Genomic DNA, 20,142 nt, shown 5'->3' on the forward strand with positions numbered 1-20,142 from the left:
TAAATAGACTTTACACAGACTAATGGCTACTGGTTGTTATTAATGCATTGCATTGCATATATATAAAAGTTCTAGCTCAAGTACCCTTCTTCTCCTCACCTCCTACTTCCCTGCTCGCGCTCCGCTTGCACTTGTTCTCCTCTACTGACTCCTCTCGTGTCCACTGTCTGTTTCCCCTTCGATTAGTATATAAGCTCTTTTGAGCAGGGTCCTTTTCCCTTCTGTCTGATTACCATTTCTTATTCACCAACATCACTGTACTTGCCATGCTTGGAACTATTGGAGTTTTGGTTTTACTTGTTTTCTCCTGTACTGTTGTACTCAGTATGGTCTACTGTTTGTATTGTATTTATATTTTGTATTTTGTACGGTGCTGTGGAAACCTTGTGGTGCCATATAAATAAAATAATAATAATAATAATAAAGTACCCGGCATTGCCCAGGTTTAAATCTTCAAGTTATTAAGTTATCAATGAGTTGGATGTAACTGTGAACATTTTAAAAATAATCAACATCTTAGCATCTCTTCCAAAACACCCATGAGTTGGCTGTCCAGTATTGTTTTTCTTTTTTTATTGAATGTCATCCAAATCCATCCAATGGAAGTTCACTCATGTGGTTAACATGTCAAAGCTCTGGCCAGCGTACACCAACGGGAGGTCCGGCCAGGACCTCAACCCCCTAGTATGTCTTCTGAGATCCAATGTTACCAGGCTGTGAAGTTTTTGTCCAAATCAATCCAGTGGAAGGCTCAGACCAGGCTGCGCGGGTCAAAGTTCTGTCCAGCATACACCAATGGGAGGTCCGACCCGGAACCTAATCCCCCTAAAACCTGGTCAGGACCCAAGTGGACTACCTTGCATTGGTTCCATCCCAATCGATGCAGGGGTGTTGAAGATATTTACCAACAATCAAACACGCAAACAAACTTATTTTATATATATAGATTAGACAGTATATACTAGAGATGCTCACTGAACCCCGTGTTTTGGTTTTGGTTTTGGATCTGGATTACCTTTGTGTTTTGGTTTAGATTTTTGCCAAAACCGCCCTTGCGTGTTTTGGTTTTGGTTTTGTTTTGTAATTTTTTTAAAAATTCTATTTTCTTGGACTAAAATAGCATAATTTAGGTATTATTTTGTACCTACATTATTATTCACCTCACTAACACTAATTTCCAGTCATTTCCATTCAATTTTGACCACCTCATAGGTCAGAATATTATTTTCATACACTTTCAAACAAAGATTGCAGCAGTTCTTGCCAGTGCTAAGAAAAAGGCCATTGTCATGCCTGGGCATAAGACCAAAAATCCACGTCTTAAGTGTGGAATTATTTTTACACAAATCCTGACAACAGTTGTCTAGCCATTTATAGCTTTTTTAAAGCCACACTCAGTAGAGGTAGGGACCTTAGCCATCTAGGATCCTCATCCATGTTACGGCATTTGAAGCGAGTTCATGGAAAGCTGTTGGAAAAATTAGAAAGAATGTTAAAAAAAAAAAGAACTAGCAGTCCAGCATCATCTACCTCCCTTCTCTCATCTAGATCCCAGCACCTGCAATCTACACCCCCAACACCTTCATCATCAATATCCCCAGAAGCAACAATTGACTGTTAAACAATCATTTGCAAGAGGAAGCAAGTATGAAAGCTGTCACCCTGTTGCAAAGCGGATCACAGACACAATGGCGACTATGCTAGTAGTAGATCTGTGACCAATATCCACAATTAATGCAGCTGTTTTTAGACATTTAATTGAGGTCCTGTGTCCCCGTTACCAAATTCCATCACGACACCATTTTACTAGAAAAGTTATTCCTTACCTCTACCAGAAAGTTCCATAAAATGTAATTATTGGGGTACACTTAGCAACAGATAGGTGGACAAGCGGAACTGGGCAAACTAAAGATTATAGGACTGTGACAGCCCACTGGGTTGGTGAAATGCCTTCAGCAGCAGGAACAGGCGCAGCATGTACCCAACAATGCCAGATTTTTCAGAGGCAGGCTACTCTGTGTATCAGCAGCTTCAGTAAAAGGCATACCGATGACATCTTGTTTGAAAAACTAAGGGATGTCAGTGCAACATGGCTTATCACGTTTGGACTCTCCTGAGGATATGTCATTTCTGATAACGCCACCAATATTGTGAGAGCATTACAGCTGTGTGAAATCCATCACATTCCCTGTTTTGTTCACACAATCAACTTGGGGGTACAGAGCTATTTGAGAAAATGACAGGGACATGCAGGAGATGCTGTCTGTAGCCCGAGAAATTTCGGGACATTTTCAACATTCTGCAATAGCATATAGGAAATTGTAGCAGCTGTAAGAACAATATATTTTGCACTGCCACCAACTGAAGCAAGATGTGGTAAGAAGGTGGAATTCCACCCTTTATATGCTTGTGAGGATGGAAGAACAGGGAAAAGCCATCCACGCTTACAAAACAAGCCATGACATTAGGAAAGGAGGGAGAATGTATTTCAGTCCAGCGCAGTGGAAAATACTTTCCATGATGTGCAAGGTGCTGAAACGATTCGAAGTAGTCACATGTGAAGTGAGTTCAGACACTGCTAGCTTGATCAAAGTGATTCCCTTAATTAGACTGTTGGAAAAGCAGCTTGAGAGATTGAAGGAGGAGATGAAACAAAGAAATTACGCTTATATGTCGGACTTGTAGATGAAGTACTTTAAATGCTTCAAAAGGATCGATGATCGAAAGACCTATAAGCATCTTGAAATTGGATCACTACATTTTAGAAACCATGCTTGATCCTAGGTTTAAGAGCTATGTCTTCTCTTTATTTCCAACTGTCCCAGATCACAAGAAATGCAATAAGCTCCTGGTGAGCAAGTTGACAGCTGAAGTGGTACATGACACAACGAGGTCCCCTCCTTCAGTTTCTCAGGCTACTGCTGCTAGGAAAAATCTAAGCTTTTCCAAAAGACCCATGGATGCTGCAGATGTTTCAGCAGAACATTTTGACATCTGGTCTGGGCTAAAAGAATTGCCCAAAAATAATTGCACCTCTGCCGTAATTCCACCTGATCCTAATATAAACATTCAAAGAATGGTGGAGGATTATTATTTTATTTTTCTAATGGTATGAAGACAACAGTTTTATTAACAAAGAACAACGTTGCTTGCAGAAGTAATGTAAGTATTAGAGATGGGCGGGATCGCTTCCCCGAGAACCGAACCCACCCGAACTTTGCCTATTCTGCTCGGCTCGGTACTCTCCCGCCCGCTCGAAATCCAAATCGAGGCCGAACGTCATCATAACGTCGTCGGATCTCAGGGTTCGGTTCTTGCGATAATTGAAATCCATAAATACCCGCCTCCACAGCAATCCATCGCCATTTGACAGAGGGACAGAGCTGGGTGTAGTCACAGGCTGATAAGAGCAGGGACAGAGAATATACCTTATTCTTCATCCAATTCTGATAACAATTCTGATAACAATTGATAGAGAAGAGAGGAGGATAGAGGAGTCTTTTTTTTCAATATTTGGCACTCCAAGTGCTTTGGGGTGTCCCCCATTTTTTTGCATTAATATTTCTGGTTGTCAAAAGTACTATTTTTCAGCAGTCTCAAAAAATTATATTTAGCACTCCCAAGTGCTTTTGGGGTGTCCCCCATTCTTTTGCATTAATATTTCTGGCTGTCAAAAGTCCTGTTTGTCAGCAGTCTAAAAAAAAAATATTTAGCACTCCCAAGTGCTTTTGGGGTGTCCCCCATTCTTTTGCATTAATATTTCTGGCTGTCAAAAGTCCTGCTTGTCAGCAATCTGAAAAATAATTTTTAGCACTCTTAAGTGCTTTTGGGGTGTCCCCCATTCTTCTGCATTAATATTTCTGGCTGTCAAAAGTCCTGTTTGTCAGCAGTCTAAAAAAATAATATTTAGCACTCCCAAGTGCTTTTGGGGTGTCCCCCATTCTTTTGCATTAATATTTCTGGCTGTCAAAAGTCCTGCTTGTCAGCAATCTGAAAAATAATTTTTAGCACTCTCAAGTGCTTTTGGGGTGTCCCCCATTCTTCTGCATTAATAATTCTGTCCGTCAAAAGTCATATTTGTCAGCAGTATCTAAAACAATTTGTAGCACTACAAGTGCTTTGGGCTCATAATGGATTCAAAGCAGTCCACATATGAGCAGAATCAGCAACCAGGTTCTGTCACCAGTCCTGATGGTAGTGTTCCCAGTATGTCATCTGGGAAAGGCGATGTCAAACTACACAGTCTTTTGAAATCAGTCAAAAAAACACACACCAAAAAAACATTTACCGTGTTGAAGCGAAAAAGAAGTGTAAATGAGGAAAAGTTAAGTGCCGATAAAAAAAAAATTCCCAACATGGCATTCTACACATGCAGTGGCAAAGAGAGAATGAGGCCTTCGCCTTTCTCTATTAGTGGCAGATCCAAAAATGTTACGTACAAGTGGTGCACAACTACTGTTACGCGTCAAAGCCGAGCTGCAAGATAAGAGTAAGGCATTAGAGGATAATGTTTGCTCAGAATCAGAAATTACACCAATCCCTGTGGAGAGTGCATCCAACAGTGGGATGTCTAATCGTGAGCATTCTGTTAGTGTACCCTTAAAGAGGGGCCCTTTCAGCAGTTCTGCTGATGTGTGCCTGAACTGCCCGAGTGTAGCCGGTGATACACCATGTAAAGATGACACTTTATCTTTAGAAGAGGATGTGGGGGAGATTTGGGTATCCGACGAGGGCGCTGATGATGATGCGGTTGATTGTGTAAGTCTAGCACCAGAGGCAGCAGTGTGGCACCAGTGGCAGCAGTTCTGGTACGTGAGGTTCTGGCATCAATTTGCACTTTCCAAACACAAGCAAGGATGACGCAGGTGGCAAACCACAACAGTTTGACATCTGGGCTGGTTTGAAGGATTTGTCAAAAAAATGTGTGACCTTGACCAGAACTCCAACCAGTCCTACTATTAACATGCAAAGGATGGTGGAGGGCCTATCAGGGATTAAACTGTATTTTTCCTAATTTGCACTAATAATGTTTGGGTGTAATATACACCCAAAGACGAGTGCTCAATTGCTAAGAGTCATTGATGAAGAGGAAGACAAGCAGGCTTGTCTGTAGAATTTGCAGGCAAATTGTGCTGCGTTATATAGGTAACACCCAAAGAGAAGAGCTCCATTGCTCCATTGCTAATTGTAATTGCTGAAATAGAAATAATAGGGATGACAGTCTTGGTCTAAATCTGCAGTTACATTTTATTGTACCATAGCTCACTTCGAAACAGGAGAGGTGGCAGGGTTTAGTGATAATCTTCCTCAAACAATACTAATTCATCCCACCATCATAGAAGTCTGTGTAGTATGATGTAATTGCCGATAATGGCCTTCCAAATGGAATTGCTAGTTGATTTTAGGGCAGAGCTGTCACGATTTTTGGGCAATTCTTTTACAGCAGAGCAAATATCAAAATGTTGTGCGGACTCATCTGCATCACCACTGGGTGTCTTGGGAAAGCAATTTTTTTTACAACAAGCAGTTGCCAGAGAAACTGAAGGAGAAGACTTCCAAACAAGATGTTGATAAGTCTTGGATCCTTGCGAAGAAAATTAAGTATTTAATCTACAATTAAAATATAGTTAGCACATTTACTTTGTTTAATTATTACTATTATTTATTTCACACTATAATTTTCTGTAGCACCTTTTCAAAATGTATTATTAAGGCAATCACTTGACTCAAGCTAACCGTGTCTGCACTTTCTTCACAGGTAACTACTTCGCTGGACTAAAGTATATTCCACTCAAATGCTAGTCTCCTTGCAGCTGCTGCATTCTCCTACACGCTATTACAGAAACCAGAAATTGACCCTAAATGTTTCTGGACACAAACAGCATCTCCTGCATGTCATTTTTAAAAAGTTCTGTAACACCAAGTTGATAGTGTGTGCAAAACAGGAAATGTGATGGAATTGAACCCCGCTGTAATGCTTAACCAATATTGGGGTCGTCATCAGAAATGACATATCCTCAGGAGAGTCCAAGCAGGATTAGCCATCTTTCAATGACATCCCTTAGTTTTTGGAACAGTTTGTCAGCTGTATGCCTCTTACTGAAGCCGCTGATACACAGAGTAGCCTACTTCTTAAAAATGTGATGTACCTGGGTACATGCTGCTGCTGTCCATGCTGGGGAAGGCGAATGACCAACCCAGTGGGCTTTCACAGTCATATAATCTTTAGTTTGCCCAGTTCCGCTTGTCCACCTATCTGTGGTTAAGTGTACAGTGGGTAGAATGCCATTTTGTCGCCCAATAATTAAATTTTTAGGAACTTTCCGGTACAGGAGAGAATTAGCTTTTCTAGTAAAATGGTATAGTAATGACATTTGCTAACAGGGTCAGAACACCTCAATTAAATGTCTTAAACCAACTGTATTAATAGTGGACATTGGACGCAGATCTAACACTAGCATAGTACCCAGGGCGTCTGTGATCCGCTTTGCGATTGGGTGACAGGTTTCATTCTTGCTTCCTCTTGCAAAGGATTGTTTAACTGGCAATTGTTGGTTCAGGGAATATTGATTATGAAAGTGTTGGGGGGGAAGATTGCAGGTGCTGGGATGTAGATGAGAGAAGGGAGGTAGATTATTCTGGACTGCTTGTTGTTATTTTTTTTTTAACCTAAGTTTCTGATTTTCCCAACAGTTTTCCAAGAACTCGCTGAAAAATGACGTAACATGGATGAGGATCCCAGATGGTTAAGGTCCCTACCTCTACTGAGTGTGGCTTTAAAAATGCTACAAATGGATAGATAACTCTTGCCAGGATTTATGTAAAAATAATTCCACACTTAAGAGGTGGATTTTTGGTCTTATGCCCAGGCATGACAATGACCTTTTTGTTATCACTGGCAAGAACTGCAGCAATTTTTCATTTCAAGTGTATGAAAATCATATTGTGACATAGGAGGTGGTCAAAATTGAATAAAAAAATGACTGGAAATTAGTGTTAGTGAGGTTAATAATAATGTAGCTACAAAATAATACATAAATTATGTTATTTTAGCACAAATAAATGTAATTTTTTTAATAAATTGTAAAACAAAACCAACCAAAACCAAAACCAAAACCAGAACACGCAAGGGCGGTTTTGCAAAACCAAAACCAAAATACGAAGGTAATCCAGATCCAAAACCAAAAACAAAACCAAAACACGGGGGTCAGTGAGCATCTCTAGTAAGCATGGATGTCTAAATAGATGTGTATATGTATTACTCAATCCTTCCACTTTGCTGCTGTTTCATCAGTATCACACAAAGTGTTTTTTAAAATGCACATTACGTCAAATGTACCTAGCTATATTTTAATTTTCTTGAAATTGGGGCGGATTCGAAGCTAAGTGATGACCTTGCTTTTTGCTGTGAACATCAATGGCTCCTTTTAGTGCATTGTCTAGAACAAGATTCGATATACTTATGTCAAAGTGATCACAGCCAATTTTTGGACACCTGGTAGATTTAATCTTCTGAAGTTTGTTTTCAATCATCCTTTCAACTGCTTCTCTCTCGTACGTGTGGCCTCATACTTTGTTTTTAACTGGGTTCACCAACTCCAACTGCGTTATAGGACGAGTAAAAGTCGCAGTGCTCTGGGAGACGACGATTTCCTCATCTTCACCTTTCAAAGCTTTGTCTGCAGGGGCCGGTGACACACCCATTTGTTTTCTCAGGTCTCTTAGCTGTTCTGTACACTGGTCATACTTATTGACCTGCGTCAGGGCCTCCTCTGTATTATTCTTCTGAAGTGCAGTGTATCTCTCGTGTATAAGCTCTCTTAATTCTGGGATCTCATGCGGTGGGTCACATTTTAGCTTAAGTACGGTCTCCTCAAGTGCATCTATATATTGGTTTAAATCTCTGTTCAATGCAGAGCATTCCAACATGACGGATTTCATGCTGCCCACATGTTTCATGTCACAGTCTGTCTGAAGAATTTCTAAAGCCACTCCAGTTGTAATATAAATTCCTGTGTCTTTATAAGTTTGGCAGTTCTTCAGGGATGAGAGGGAGGTATCCACAGAGGAGAAGGAGAGTAAAGATGCAGTATGAGCAGACAAGGTTTAATAATGTAGAGTTCATTGACAGCACTGTTGGGCTTAAGGCAGCTAAGCTATTGGTAGCTTGTTTTGTGGGGGCCCAAACAAACCAAGCACTTCATCCACAAAGTGGCACTGCTTGTCGCTGGAGTGCTTGGTTTGTTAAACTGTACATATCCTTTTTAATATCTTACATAAGGGTGTGTGGGAGGGCCATTCCATCTTCCACCACTTTTCTTTTCTGCCACTGCTGTGTGGCAATGTTTTCTAGATGTGCTATGAAATGCCAGGTCGCTGCAGTCTTTGTCCAAAAGTGTAAGAAAATAATATTGTGATCTGTGAGGTAGTCAAAATTAACTGAAAATGACTGGAAATTAATGTTATTGAGGTTAATAATAATGTAGGAACAAAACAAGAGCAAAATTATGTGATTTTAGCATATTGAAGCAATTTTTCTAGAAAATACAGATCCAAAACCAAAACACGTGAGGGCGGTTTTGCCAAAACCAAAATCTCTCTCAGCTGCATATGTAGACTCTAGTAGAGAAAGACAACTGAAAACCAGATCTTGCACCTTTCATGAATGAACAACCCCCCCCCCTCACCGGAGTGGCTCCTTATATCGAGGGTCAAATTTCCACAATCTTCTCCCCTCTCTAGGCAACCCCCTGGGTCTATTCTTCTTAACCATTGGTCAGTGCTGGACTAGGGAAAATGGGAGAGGGGAGTGAAGATGAGCTGTCCTTCCACAGAACCTCCCCTGCTAGATAGCCTGTCTGGAATAGTGTTCTGAGAACAATGGGCACTAATTAGTTTAGCCCCGCCAGTATCTTTCAACCTGATCCCTACCCATAACCCCCTGGCTTCACTTTAAAGACAATGAATAACAACCTAACAAGGAGCAAATGTACATTCAGCTGCAAGCATATCTTGTATTAGTTGCAAATATGTCCAAGAGCAAGTATGGTTCTAATGGCTCCAATACTGTGAATGATGGTAGAAAAGCAATGGCAAGTATATCTGCAATCAATACACGACTTACCTTGTTGCAGCTGAATATTATACACCTTGCAAGTTTCAATATTTTTACTCATCATTGTTTTTATTGTTCTGGCCAGAACCTGTTAATGACATATTATGTAATAAAACGTAAAATTTTGTTATTTAACCTTTCAAAGCTTTATGTACATATTGCTCTGCGCCCAGGTGCCTAAACCAATTTTGCATTTATTATTCTGTGTGTAGTCTTTGAAGGCTTAAAGAATGGCTGCAGGCCACTTTCATCTCTCAGTATCTTCATTTATTAATATAGTGGCAAGGTAAGAAAAGCCCTGCTATTGGCTACTGATGAATGCTCTGGCAATGTATTGTGTGCCTAATCTTTGAATTTTTGTTTTGTCGGTGCATGCCACCTTCGTCTATCAGCATCTTCATTTATTTATATAGTGACAGCAAATTAAGTAGCTCTTTATAATTGTGTATCTACTTGTCTAAATATCTACTGATGCCTCTGTCCATCTAATGACATCTGAATGTTACTACCTCTTCACGCTTCATGATGTCTGCTGTGTAATGTTCTAAATTTAGTGTGTGCATGGCGCTTCACTATTTTTATCTCATGCACCTTACAATAATTTTTTTGTTGTTTAATTTATCTAATGGGCTTGCTTCAGTTGGTGGCCTGCCAGATGACATATTTTTTTGCAACCGCTGCAATGTTCTAAATGAGGTAGCTGAATGTTGAAAATGCCCAGAAAAAAACTCACACACAAACACCTTGGGCCTGATTCATTAAGGATCTTAAATGAAGAGGTATCTCATTTCGGTCTCCTGGACAAAACCATGTTACAATGCAAGGTGTGCAAACTAGTTTTCTGTTTTGCACATAAGTTAAATACTGACTGTTTTTTCATGTAGCACACAAAAATCAACTTTCAATTTCAGTGTACAAATAAGCTATAAAGTATTTGTGTGCTACAAGATACCTCTTCATTTAAGATCCTTAATGAATCAGGCCCCTTGTTTTTAAATATAGATTTCACTGAATGACCCTTTGAAAATGGACAAGTATGGAAAAATAGAAAATATTAGATTATATAGCCTTTTTTTGGGGAGTGCAACTGCTGCTGAATCTCACACACAAACATCCAGCTTTTTCAAAATGATTTCAGTTGTTACTGCCCCACACAAGATTACTTTCACTAGAAAAAAATTCAATTTTAAAAGAAAGAAATCTGTTTGTTTTTTGGATTCTGCTACTAATAATCAGACAGCAAAATCACACTGTTTCTCTTCAAGAAATAAATATACTAGTTAGTTCAGAGTGATGTCTATCTATCTCAGTCTGTTTATACTGTCTAGTACTATTATATCATCATCATCATCACCATTTATTAATATAGCGTCACTAATTCCGCAGCGCTGTACAGAGAGCTCACTCACATTCCCTAACACCCACATTGACTAGGGCCAATTTGTTAGCAGCCAATTAAGGTACCAGTATGTTTTTGGAGTGTGGGAAGAAACCGGAGCACCCGGAGAAAACCCACGCAAACACGGGGAGAACATACAAACTCCTCACAGATAAGGCCATTGTTAGGAATTGAACTCATGACCCCAGTGCTGTAAGGCAGAGGTGGTAACCAGTTAGCCACCGCAATGCATTAAAAACAACCAGTAGCCACTAGTCCATGTAAAGTGTATTTAAGATTGAAATTAAAAGGAATTGATCAGAAAACTATTCTAGCTGACCAATCTCTACAGAACTGCTTTAAAATCATTACTGGATTCTACTACTTTCCTATGTCCCTCGTTCACCCTGAACGCTACTTTCTGAGCAGAGCACTGCAGATAACCTCCTCCCTGCATGCTGTCTGTTATAAAATGGCACTTGAGAAAACAAGGGAGGACTATGTATACAAAAGATGGCGATCCAAAACTTGTGAGAGTGTTGCAATTTTTTTCCTCTCTTTTTGAGATCCAAGTTTGGCAGGAGAAACCGAGTCAAGACTCAGTTTCACATAATCCGAACCGCCCATTTCTAATTTAGACTGTAAACTCCATTCGGACAGGGACTGATGAGAAAACTAAATATTCTCTGTACAAAGCTGCGGAATTGATGGCGCTATATAAATAAGTGGTGATGATGATATGATCTGCATGTATTTTTTTATGTAGATTTGTAGCACTATGGAGGGTCTCAAGCTTGTTCTCCTACTTACGGTTTCCCTCCTTCACGTGATTGAAGTCATGTTGTGGCAGGAGTGAACATTCCAATGTATGAGTACTTCCTGGGCAACGGGTACTATTATGTATATATATTATACAGGTGCAGGATAGTCCAGAAAAAATAATCTAATATAACCTAATAATGACCCAGCACTCACCTGAGCTCAATAGCTTGGAGTCCTTCCATTGATTCTAAGGTTGGGAAGAATTGGAACAAAACACAAAAGTAACAGGGTAATGGTGCCAGGAAAAAGTCCATAGACAAGACACCATAAAGAACTGCTTTTTATGTTTAAACTATGCGTCATATTAATAGGTAGCTATAGAGCTATGTATCTTCTATGCCAGAGTATGCACTAGCTGTGATGAAGGTACAGCCTTAAGAAACTGGTCACATGTCAATTCAGCCATTATGTTTTATTAACTAATTTTACACTGACAATAACATTATTTTAACCAGCATTCTTGACAATGGCCAACATTTGTTTTATTCAAACACTCACTCACAGATATGCCACACATTCCTTCACTGCCATATACAAATATGTACTGAGATCAGTTGATATGCCCAAGATAAAAAGTTGGAATAAAAGGCTATTTTAATACAATGTGCAGTTGTTCCTCTTCTTGAAAGAACAAAAAGATTAACAGGGGAAATAATGTTGTTCTACAGTAATTGTCTATTTATGTACTAAAGTGCTCTGTTTTATATATCATTCACAGGAATATACTCTGTAATGTATATAACTAAAATGGTGCATGGCCTACAGCACAAAGCTTGCTCAAAAAGAATAAAAGATTTTAATATGTATAGTTTGGAGCAGAGAAAGAAAAGGGGGGATGTAATAGAAGCTTTTAAATATATCAAGGGCTTTAACAAGGGACAAGAGGGAAAAAATTCTTCAAAGGTAAAGAAGTATTCAACCATGAGGACATGCACTGAAACTGGATGGAAGGAGGTTCAGAGGAAATGTGAGGAACAATTACGTCACAGAAAGAGTAGTGGATACGTGGAATAGCCTCTTTCAGAGGTGGTAGAGGCAAATGCAGTAGTGCAATTTAAACATGCTTGGGAGAGACATAAAGATATCCTTACAAAGAACTAAGGATCAAATAGGGTTTGAGTTTACTATAGGTTAAAATATGGGCAGACTAGATGGGCCAAGCATTCTTATTTGCCATCAGATTCTATGTTTCTATGTGTTGAATTATAATCCTTTTGAAATACAAATATTTCATATGTATTGCTAGCAGTGCAAAGTGACATCCTATTTTTTTGGACCATGCCCACTTCTACACATCACAAAAGTCTCAGTGATATTCATCCTTACAGGTTGATTTCTCTGTCTTACTGACATAGTATCAGGAGCTGCGGTGGCCACGGGCACCGCCGCGACTCTCCTCATCTCTGTTCCGATGTCCCCGGCCGTCGCCATGATGACCGGGGTGTCACTTCCGGTTTTTCAAGGCAACGGTCAGATGCCGAAACTTCTAAACAGCGCGCCTGGTATCACAGAGCAGCCGGGCGCATACGCTGCAACAAATACAGCCTGTGTGCTGATTAAACTAATTAATTAAAGGCATTACCTACCCCTGTGGTCTGTTACAGGGCAAAGCCCTGATTGGTCAATGGCACTGTTTAAGGCAGGGAGGGCTTAGCCTCCCTGCCGGTTATAGCGTCTTAGTTTTGTAACTGTGCTGACCTGCTCTGGATACTCTGCTGGATTTCTGTTGTGACCTTCTGCCTGTTTACTGAACCTTGCCTGATTGCTTGTGACCCTGACCTTTTGGCCTGTACCTTGGATTCTGCTGTTCTGCTCGTGACCTTGACCTTTGGCACCTTTTCTGACTATTCTACCCTGCAAGTAACCCCTGACCTTGGCTTTCATCTGACCATCCTTTACCATCTGTACTGTCTTTGGGCCTGCGCTGTGGTTAGTATAACGAACCTACACTACATTGGAGTTAAGTCCTGGGGGCATCCGAGTACCTGTAAGCGCGTCTAGCTCTACGGGAAAGGCAGCTGCTATAGGTGGAGACCTACGCCTATCGGTTCTGCAGGTTCGTTATCTGACCACTAGCAGCCTAACACATAGTTGCATCATTAATGTGTGACAGGTTCCTTTGGACTGTGCCCTATGTGCTGCCTTTGAGTAGAGCTCCCATAAACCACCTCACCTCCCTCTATCAGTTGTACCCCCTGTTGAGGAGTGGAACAAAGCCAGTGCACCAGTTGTTTTCTTGTATTGGTTGCCAGGGTAGCTCAGTTTATCAATGTTGGGTTCATAGTTTCAGCTCCTTGAAAATTGTGTTCACTGACAATTTTATAAAGAAAAATATTGATGGCTAGCATTTTTGCTTTTACATTAGCATGACTGCTAATGTATCTGAAAGTGACAGCAGTGTCTGCAAGAAAAAGAGTCTTGGTGCTTCTACATATTTTGCAGTGCTTTACTTAGAATGTAATCATCCACATCAGTTTCTGCCCTAGTGGAGCTTACAATCTATATTCCCTACCACAGAGAGAGAGAGAGACACACACGCACACTAGGGTTAATTTTGCCAGCAGCCATTTAACCTATGGAGCACTCCCATACAAACACGGAGTGCATACAAACTCCACAAAGATAGGGTCTTAGTTGGACTCAAACCTGTGATACTTCTGCATGTATAGGATGTAAGCTCTCACAAACATGGCCCTCGTTCCTTGTGTTCTGCTTCTACTATTACATCACCCTCTGTACCTCTTGGCCTGCTTCCCTAGTCCTGTTTTCTTAAGCTTAGGCCTTATTCTCACTGATTACAATCATCTCTCGCACTCACTGTCCCACAAATAATTTAATCTGCATTACCATGTTACCTGTATTTTATTCATTCAGTATATCTGGTCTTTGTATTTTGTTCTTCTTCATGTATCATGTAATGTGTTATGAACCCCTTCTTTCTGTATATGTCATGTACGGTGCTGCAGACCCTTTGTGGCGCCTTATAAACAAAAGATAATAATAATAATAATAATAATAATAATAATAATAATAATAATGATAATGTATTATTTTTATGCAGTAGAGAGACATTTTTACTGACCATAACACTTTCTCACTGATAGGTGAAATTATTGCTTTTTTTAATTGACTTTGTTGTCATTGTACCATGTGGTCCATGAATTACACAGTGAACATGTTATGTTTAAAGTTGGCAGCTCTAAATAAGAAAGGGTAAATCAGTGCAGGTTACCTTGTTCTATCGCATTTCATTAAAAAAAATGTTTTTATCTTCAGCTTCAACAAAGGTGCAGCTGCAATCATATCATTTATATCTGAGTTTAAAGTCCTACAAATGAAGGGAGTGATTAACACACCTCTTATGTGCATTTGATTTTTTCTTGTTACTGTAACCTAGTCCTATTCCTAACCTTTTCCCTTACCTTATTCCTAGTCCTATTCCTAACTTTATTCCAAGCCCTATTCCTAGCCCTATTCCTAATCTTATTCCGAGCCCTATTTCTAGCCTTATTCCTAGCCCTACTCCTAGCGACATTCCTAGCCCTATTCCTAAACTTATTTCTAGCCCTATTCCGAACCTTATTCCTAGCCCTATTCCTACCCTTATACCTAGCTCTATTCCTACCCTTATTCCTAGCTCTATTCCTAGCCTTGTTCCTAGTCCTGTTCCTAGCCCTATTCCAAACCCTATTCCTATCCCTAACCATTAAATTCTACTTTGGAACATGCTAATAAATGTTACAATGTGTTGTATTTGAACAAGATAAGGAGGATAATGATGTAAGTATCCAAGTAAGTCAGTCACCAGTGCTACCACCTCATGCCATGATAAGTGCTTTATCATGCCTGGGCAAAAGACCAATAAATCCACCTCTTGCATGGAAATATTTTTATCCCAACCTAGACAACATTTGTCAAAGCATCTGCAACTTTTGTGATGCCGCAGATAGACACCTCCAACCTTCATTAGCATCATCATCATTTATTTATATATAGCGCCAGCAAATTCTGTAGTGCTTTACAATTGGGAACAAATACAACAATAAAATAATGCTGGGTAATACAGAAAAAGAGGTAAGAAGGCCCTGTTTACAATCTCCCTGTTACATTATTTGCAGAAAATTCATTCAAGTAGTTAAAGGAAAAAAAAGGTGGAAAATCATGTAGTAGCAAACAGTCCAGCATTACTTAGCAGCAGAATGGATAGACACCTCATGCAATATTCACCGTCAACACTTTCATCATCAACTTCCTCACTGTTAGTATGTAGTCCAGCATCCAATTTTCAAATTCAAACTGACTCCCCTAATGCAATCCATGATTTCCAAGAGGCATCCTTGTGCACTTCAGCTGCTGCATCCTTGGGCTGAAACTTCTATACATAAGGGGACCAAGGGTAAGCATAGCTTTAAACAACAATTGTCTGTGAAGCAAGCGTTTGCAAGTATGACAGCCAGCATCATACTGCACAGTGGATTAAAGCCATGACAGCTATGTTAGCGGGTTGGGTATGCTTTACCTATGTCCACTACTTCGACATAGAGAAGGCCTACAAAGAAAATCCGAAATTATGAAAGACCTGATTGGAAAAGAAATAGTAGTGTTGACTTGTTTAATAAAGTTCTTGGCCTCAATTCTTCCTATATTAGTTTATAGGTCCAAATCAATAAATTTGATACATTATATATGTATATACATATCTATATATTTAAATATCTATATCTAGATATATATATATATATATATATATATATATATCTAGATATATATATATATATATATATATATATATCTATATGTATATATATATATATATATATATATATATATATATATACATATAGATATATATATAGATATATGTATTTATATATTTGTTCCCTCCTTCCCTCCCATTCCCGATTCCTGGACTCGGTGTTCGCTACCTGAGGGAGGAATATAATTTCCTACTGATATAAGTACCCTGTAGTGAAGGGGCGCTTACCAAATCTTGGTGAACAATTGATGCAAGGACCTGGTTATTTAAAATACAAGCGCCAGTACAGGCACCGAGGAATGTTGAGCCACTCAGTGCACAGACTCGTGGTATAACACGGGGTGCTGGTTCAGCCCCGGAGGTAAGTTTGGCCAACCTGGAGCACGGGCCGTGGTATGGTATGGTTGTACTGGTTCAGCCCCTGAGGTATGATTGCCAATTGGTGCGGGGGCACTGGTACGGTACGGGTGCTGGTTTAGCCCCAGAGGTATTTCAGGAGTCGCTTGATGAGCGTGAGCAATCCACGGATTGCAGTACTAAGGCTGTTTGTCGTGGCCGGAGAGCACTGTACAGCATGCATTCATTCGTTCCCTTTGAACAGTCGGCTTAGGTCCGGTGCATTACGATTAGCCAAGAAGGGTGTGGGTTCCGGCTTGCCTGAGGTATGATTGCCAATTGGTGCGGGGGCACTGGTACGGTACGGGTGCTGGTTAAGCCCCAGAGGTATTTCAGGAGTCGCTTGATGAGCGTGAGCAATCCACGGATTGCAGTACTAAGGCTGTTTGTCGTGGCCGGAGAGCACTGTACAGCATGCATTCATTCGTTCCCTTTGAACAGTCGGCTTAGGTCCGGTGCATTACGATTAGCCAAGAAGGGTGTGGGTTCCGGCTTGCCTGAGGATGGTTGTCCCATTAATGTGCAGATACTAGGGTGTGCCTATGTTTAGACAAGGTGTTCTCTCGCCATCATATTAGCAAACGGTTATTTAAATAAAGAAGTATTTATTTGCTAACAAGTCGGTGTGGTGTCCTTTATTATAGCACATAAGGGTTAAGGTTAAGACCAGGAAAGGTCTATGGTTATGCTATCAACCATTAAGCATTTTATTAAGGGCAAGCTGCTTGCATCTAACAATAGTACACACAGCTGGCCCTCAACAAGCAGTATAATGAGAAGTGTGACATATCTCTCAACTATCTTTGCAGTCGAGACAATGTCCTTACTGAGTGGGGCAGTCAACAAAATTGGGACTATCCCACTAGAATCAGAACAGCTGGCACACTGTGCTGACCTCTCCTACCTTTCTTGAAATTTCCATTAATCGTTGCTGCCAGTGTCTTAAGATGAGTTGCTGCTTGTTTTGATCTTGGAATGCTTGGGCCTTTTTTGGAAAAAGGGATAGATATATAAAAGTCTAGCAGTGAGTGAAATATTTAGGCCTCTTTCCACCTAACCAGCCCCAACATTAATTCAATTGAAGATTCAACATTTTATCAGATATCACATTATAACTCATTTTCAGATCCGAATTTGAAGTCATATTTTGGTTTGTCTCGGATCCTTAAAATTCAGATGTGTTGGATTCCTACGAATCCAAACCACTCATGGCTAATAAATATACCTATAAATATATGAAAGAAAAACAGGGGAGGGAGGAGCAAAGGGTGCAGTGATTACATCACAACCAGTGAAATTATAAGGTAAAGGAAAAATAATTGCATTCTATTTTGTAAATATACCACCTCTGTTAATAATGGGCATGAGTGAGAGTTGACCTGGAGATTTATATAAGGTATCTAATTGAGAAAGCTCAGAACTGCAGATAAGACAAGTTAATTTATTTTTGCAATTTTGCAATGGGCCCTTTGTCAGACTTACCTACAAGTAATGATTTGACTATTAGGTACATGGCTCAAATGAGCAGACAAATAAGACAGATCCATGATGCACTGCTTTCTACTCATCCACCTGATATTGGCAAATGTCATGATCTAAATCCAGGTGACCCTGCGATAACAGTCAATGAGATACATGCCTCACATTGGAAGAAGGCAACTTCTCTCCCTATAGTACTAGAAAATGAAGACATCCTTGCAGATAGTTCCCCAATCTTTTTGCGACAACAATTTTAGGTTCACCAACATAGACAGGCATAATAAACTCCATCCAGGAGTTATGTCAGTCAACACCAGGTAGCTCTAGGGTTGCTTAAAAGTCCCAGTTATGAAGAAAAGAAAAACAATGAACTTGACAATAAATTGGTTGGGACTCAATCCAGACAAAGGACTTTTGGAATTCTTAGCAGTCTCAACCATCTTTGTTGGAGGCATCATCTTTATTTTGGATGCATATTGCATGTTTCCTGACTCTTGTAAAGTGAGTAATTTGACAAAGACCTAGAGGAGAGATCATTTAATGTCACTTTAAATAATAAGGATATAAGAATTTAGAGATATTTTTTGATGGGTTAGGTTGCTCCAGTATATCCAGATTTAGTGGAGCATGTGTTAGGTAGTCAGCAAGACACCCCCCATATATATATATATATATATATATATATATATATATATACTAGCAGAATACCCGGCGTTGCCCTGGATTTAAAGAATGTTTATTTACAAAAATCAATCTAAATATTAAACATACATTTAAATATCATGTTAAAATTGGACCAGTAGAAGGTGAAAAGTGAAAATGTCAAACTGTATTTGAACTGTATATGATGGAACGAACCGATAAACAATTACTTCAAAACAGCTTGATAAACTATATTTCTTGTTTTTTCATTTGGGGCAAATACATACAAATTTCTTGGTGATCCAACTCTTGAGCACACAACTTAAAATTGTCCATGAGAAAAGCAAGGTGATTCCAAGTTGACTTTAGCTACATGTAAAGATTGTCCTTGGGCCTTATTGATAGACATGGCAAAAGCTAAACGAACTGGAAATTGTAGACGCTTAAATTGAAATGGCATATCAGATGGAATGAGAGGTATGCGTGGAATGAAAGCATTGTCACCTTTTGCACAGCCTGTCAAAATAGTTGCTTTAATGACATGAGAATGGAGCTTTTGGACTACTAATCTTGTACCGTTACAAAGTCTTGGAGGATTTAAATTTCTGAGAAGCATAATGGGTGATCCAATCTCCAGTACCAGGTTATGCGGTGGCATTCCGGGAGGTTCTAAAGAGTTTAAAAATTCAGTAGGATAGTGCACAGCCTCATTTTCTTCAACAACGGTATCTATTGATTTCTATAATATGGCTTCTCCAGGCAACTGTTCTTGAATCTTTAAGTTGATGTTGTTTACACAATTATTTTAGTTACTGGATGAAGAGGCATTAAACCATTCCCAATATTTAACAAATGATCAGCAAACTGACCGTCCATTGTGTTGCCATGCAGAGAAACTCTCATATTTGTGGTTAGTCGCAAAGTGCGAACATGCCTCCAAAGATGTGATGATTTAAGGCGTGCATTAATTTCATCCGCCATTGTTCCTTTTGGAATGACCGGCAATGTTTGTCGAAAATCTTTAGCCAATACAACAGTGACTCCACCCATTAGTAAATCATTGCCTCTTAAAAATTGAAGTGTTTGATTGAGGGCCTGTAAAGCATTTTTGTGTGACATGGTGCATTCATCCCATACAATGACCTGACATTCCTGCAGAATCTGAGCTTTTTCTGTTCGTTTAGTGATATTGCAGATGGGAGTTTCACTTCGGGCCAGATTAAGCGGTAACTTGAAAGCTGAATGTGCTGTTCTTCCACCAGGGAGCAAAGTTGCAGCAATTCCAGAAGAGGCCACAGCAATAGCTATCTTGGAATGTACTGGAATTTTAGCAAGTAACAACTTGATGAGAAACGTCTTACTTGTTCTTCCGGGTGCATCCAGAAAAAATATATTTCCCCTTTTTTTTGGAACTTCTTCCAAGACATTGTTCCAGACATTCCAGAGTTATGATCGTTTTCGATGATTATTAGGTGTTACCCCCCTTGCCACCCCCACCATTAGGAGTGCTAGGGGTGTCTTGCCCCCACAATATTTGTTGTCAGACTGTAAGTC

The 20,142-nt window shown here is 39.7% G+C and overlaps 1 pseudogene; it reads right to left on the minus strand.

The window, feature by feature from the left end:
- Positions 1-7,350: 7,350 nt before the first annotated feature.
- LOC142140571 (E3 SUMO-protein ligase NSE2-like) lies at positions 7,351-8,100 on the minus strand (annotated as a pseudogene).
- Positions 8,101-20,142: the final 12,042 nt, after the last annotated feature.

The sequence above is a fragment of the Mixophyes fleayi genome, chromosome 2 (assembly GCF_038048845.1).
Source record: "Mixophyes fleayi isolate aMixFle1 chromosome 2, aMixFle1.hap1, whole genome shotgun sequence".
In the NCBI taxonomy this organism is placed as follows: domain Eukaryota; kingdom Metazoa; phylum Chordata; class Amphibia; order Anura; family Limnodynastidae; genus Mixophyes; species Mixophyes fleayi.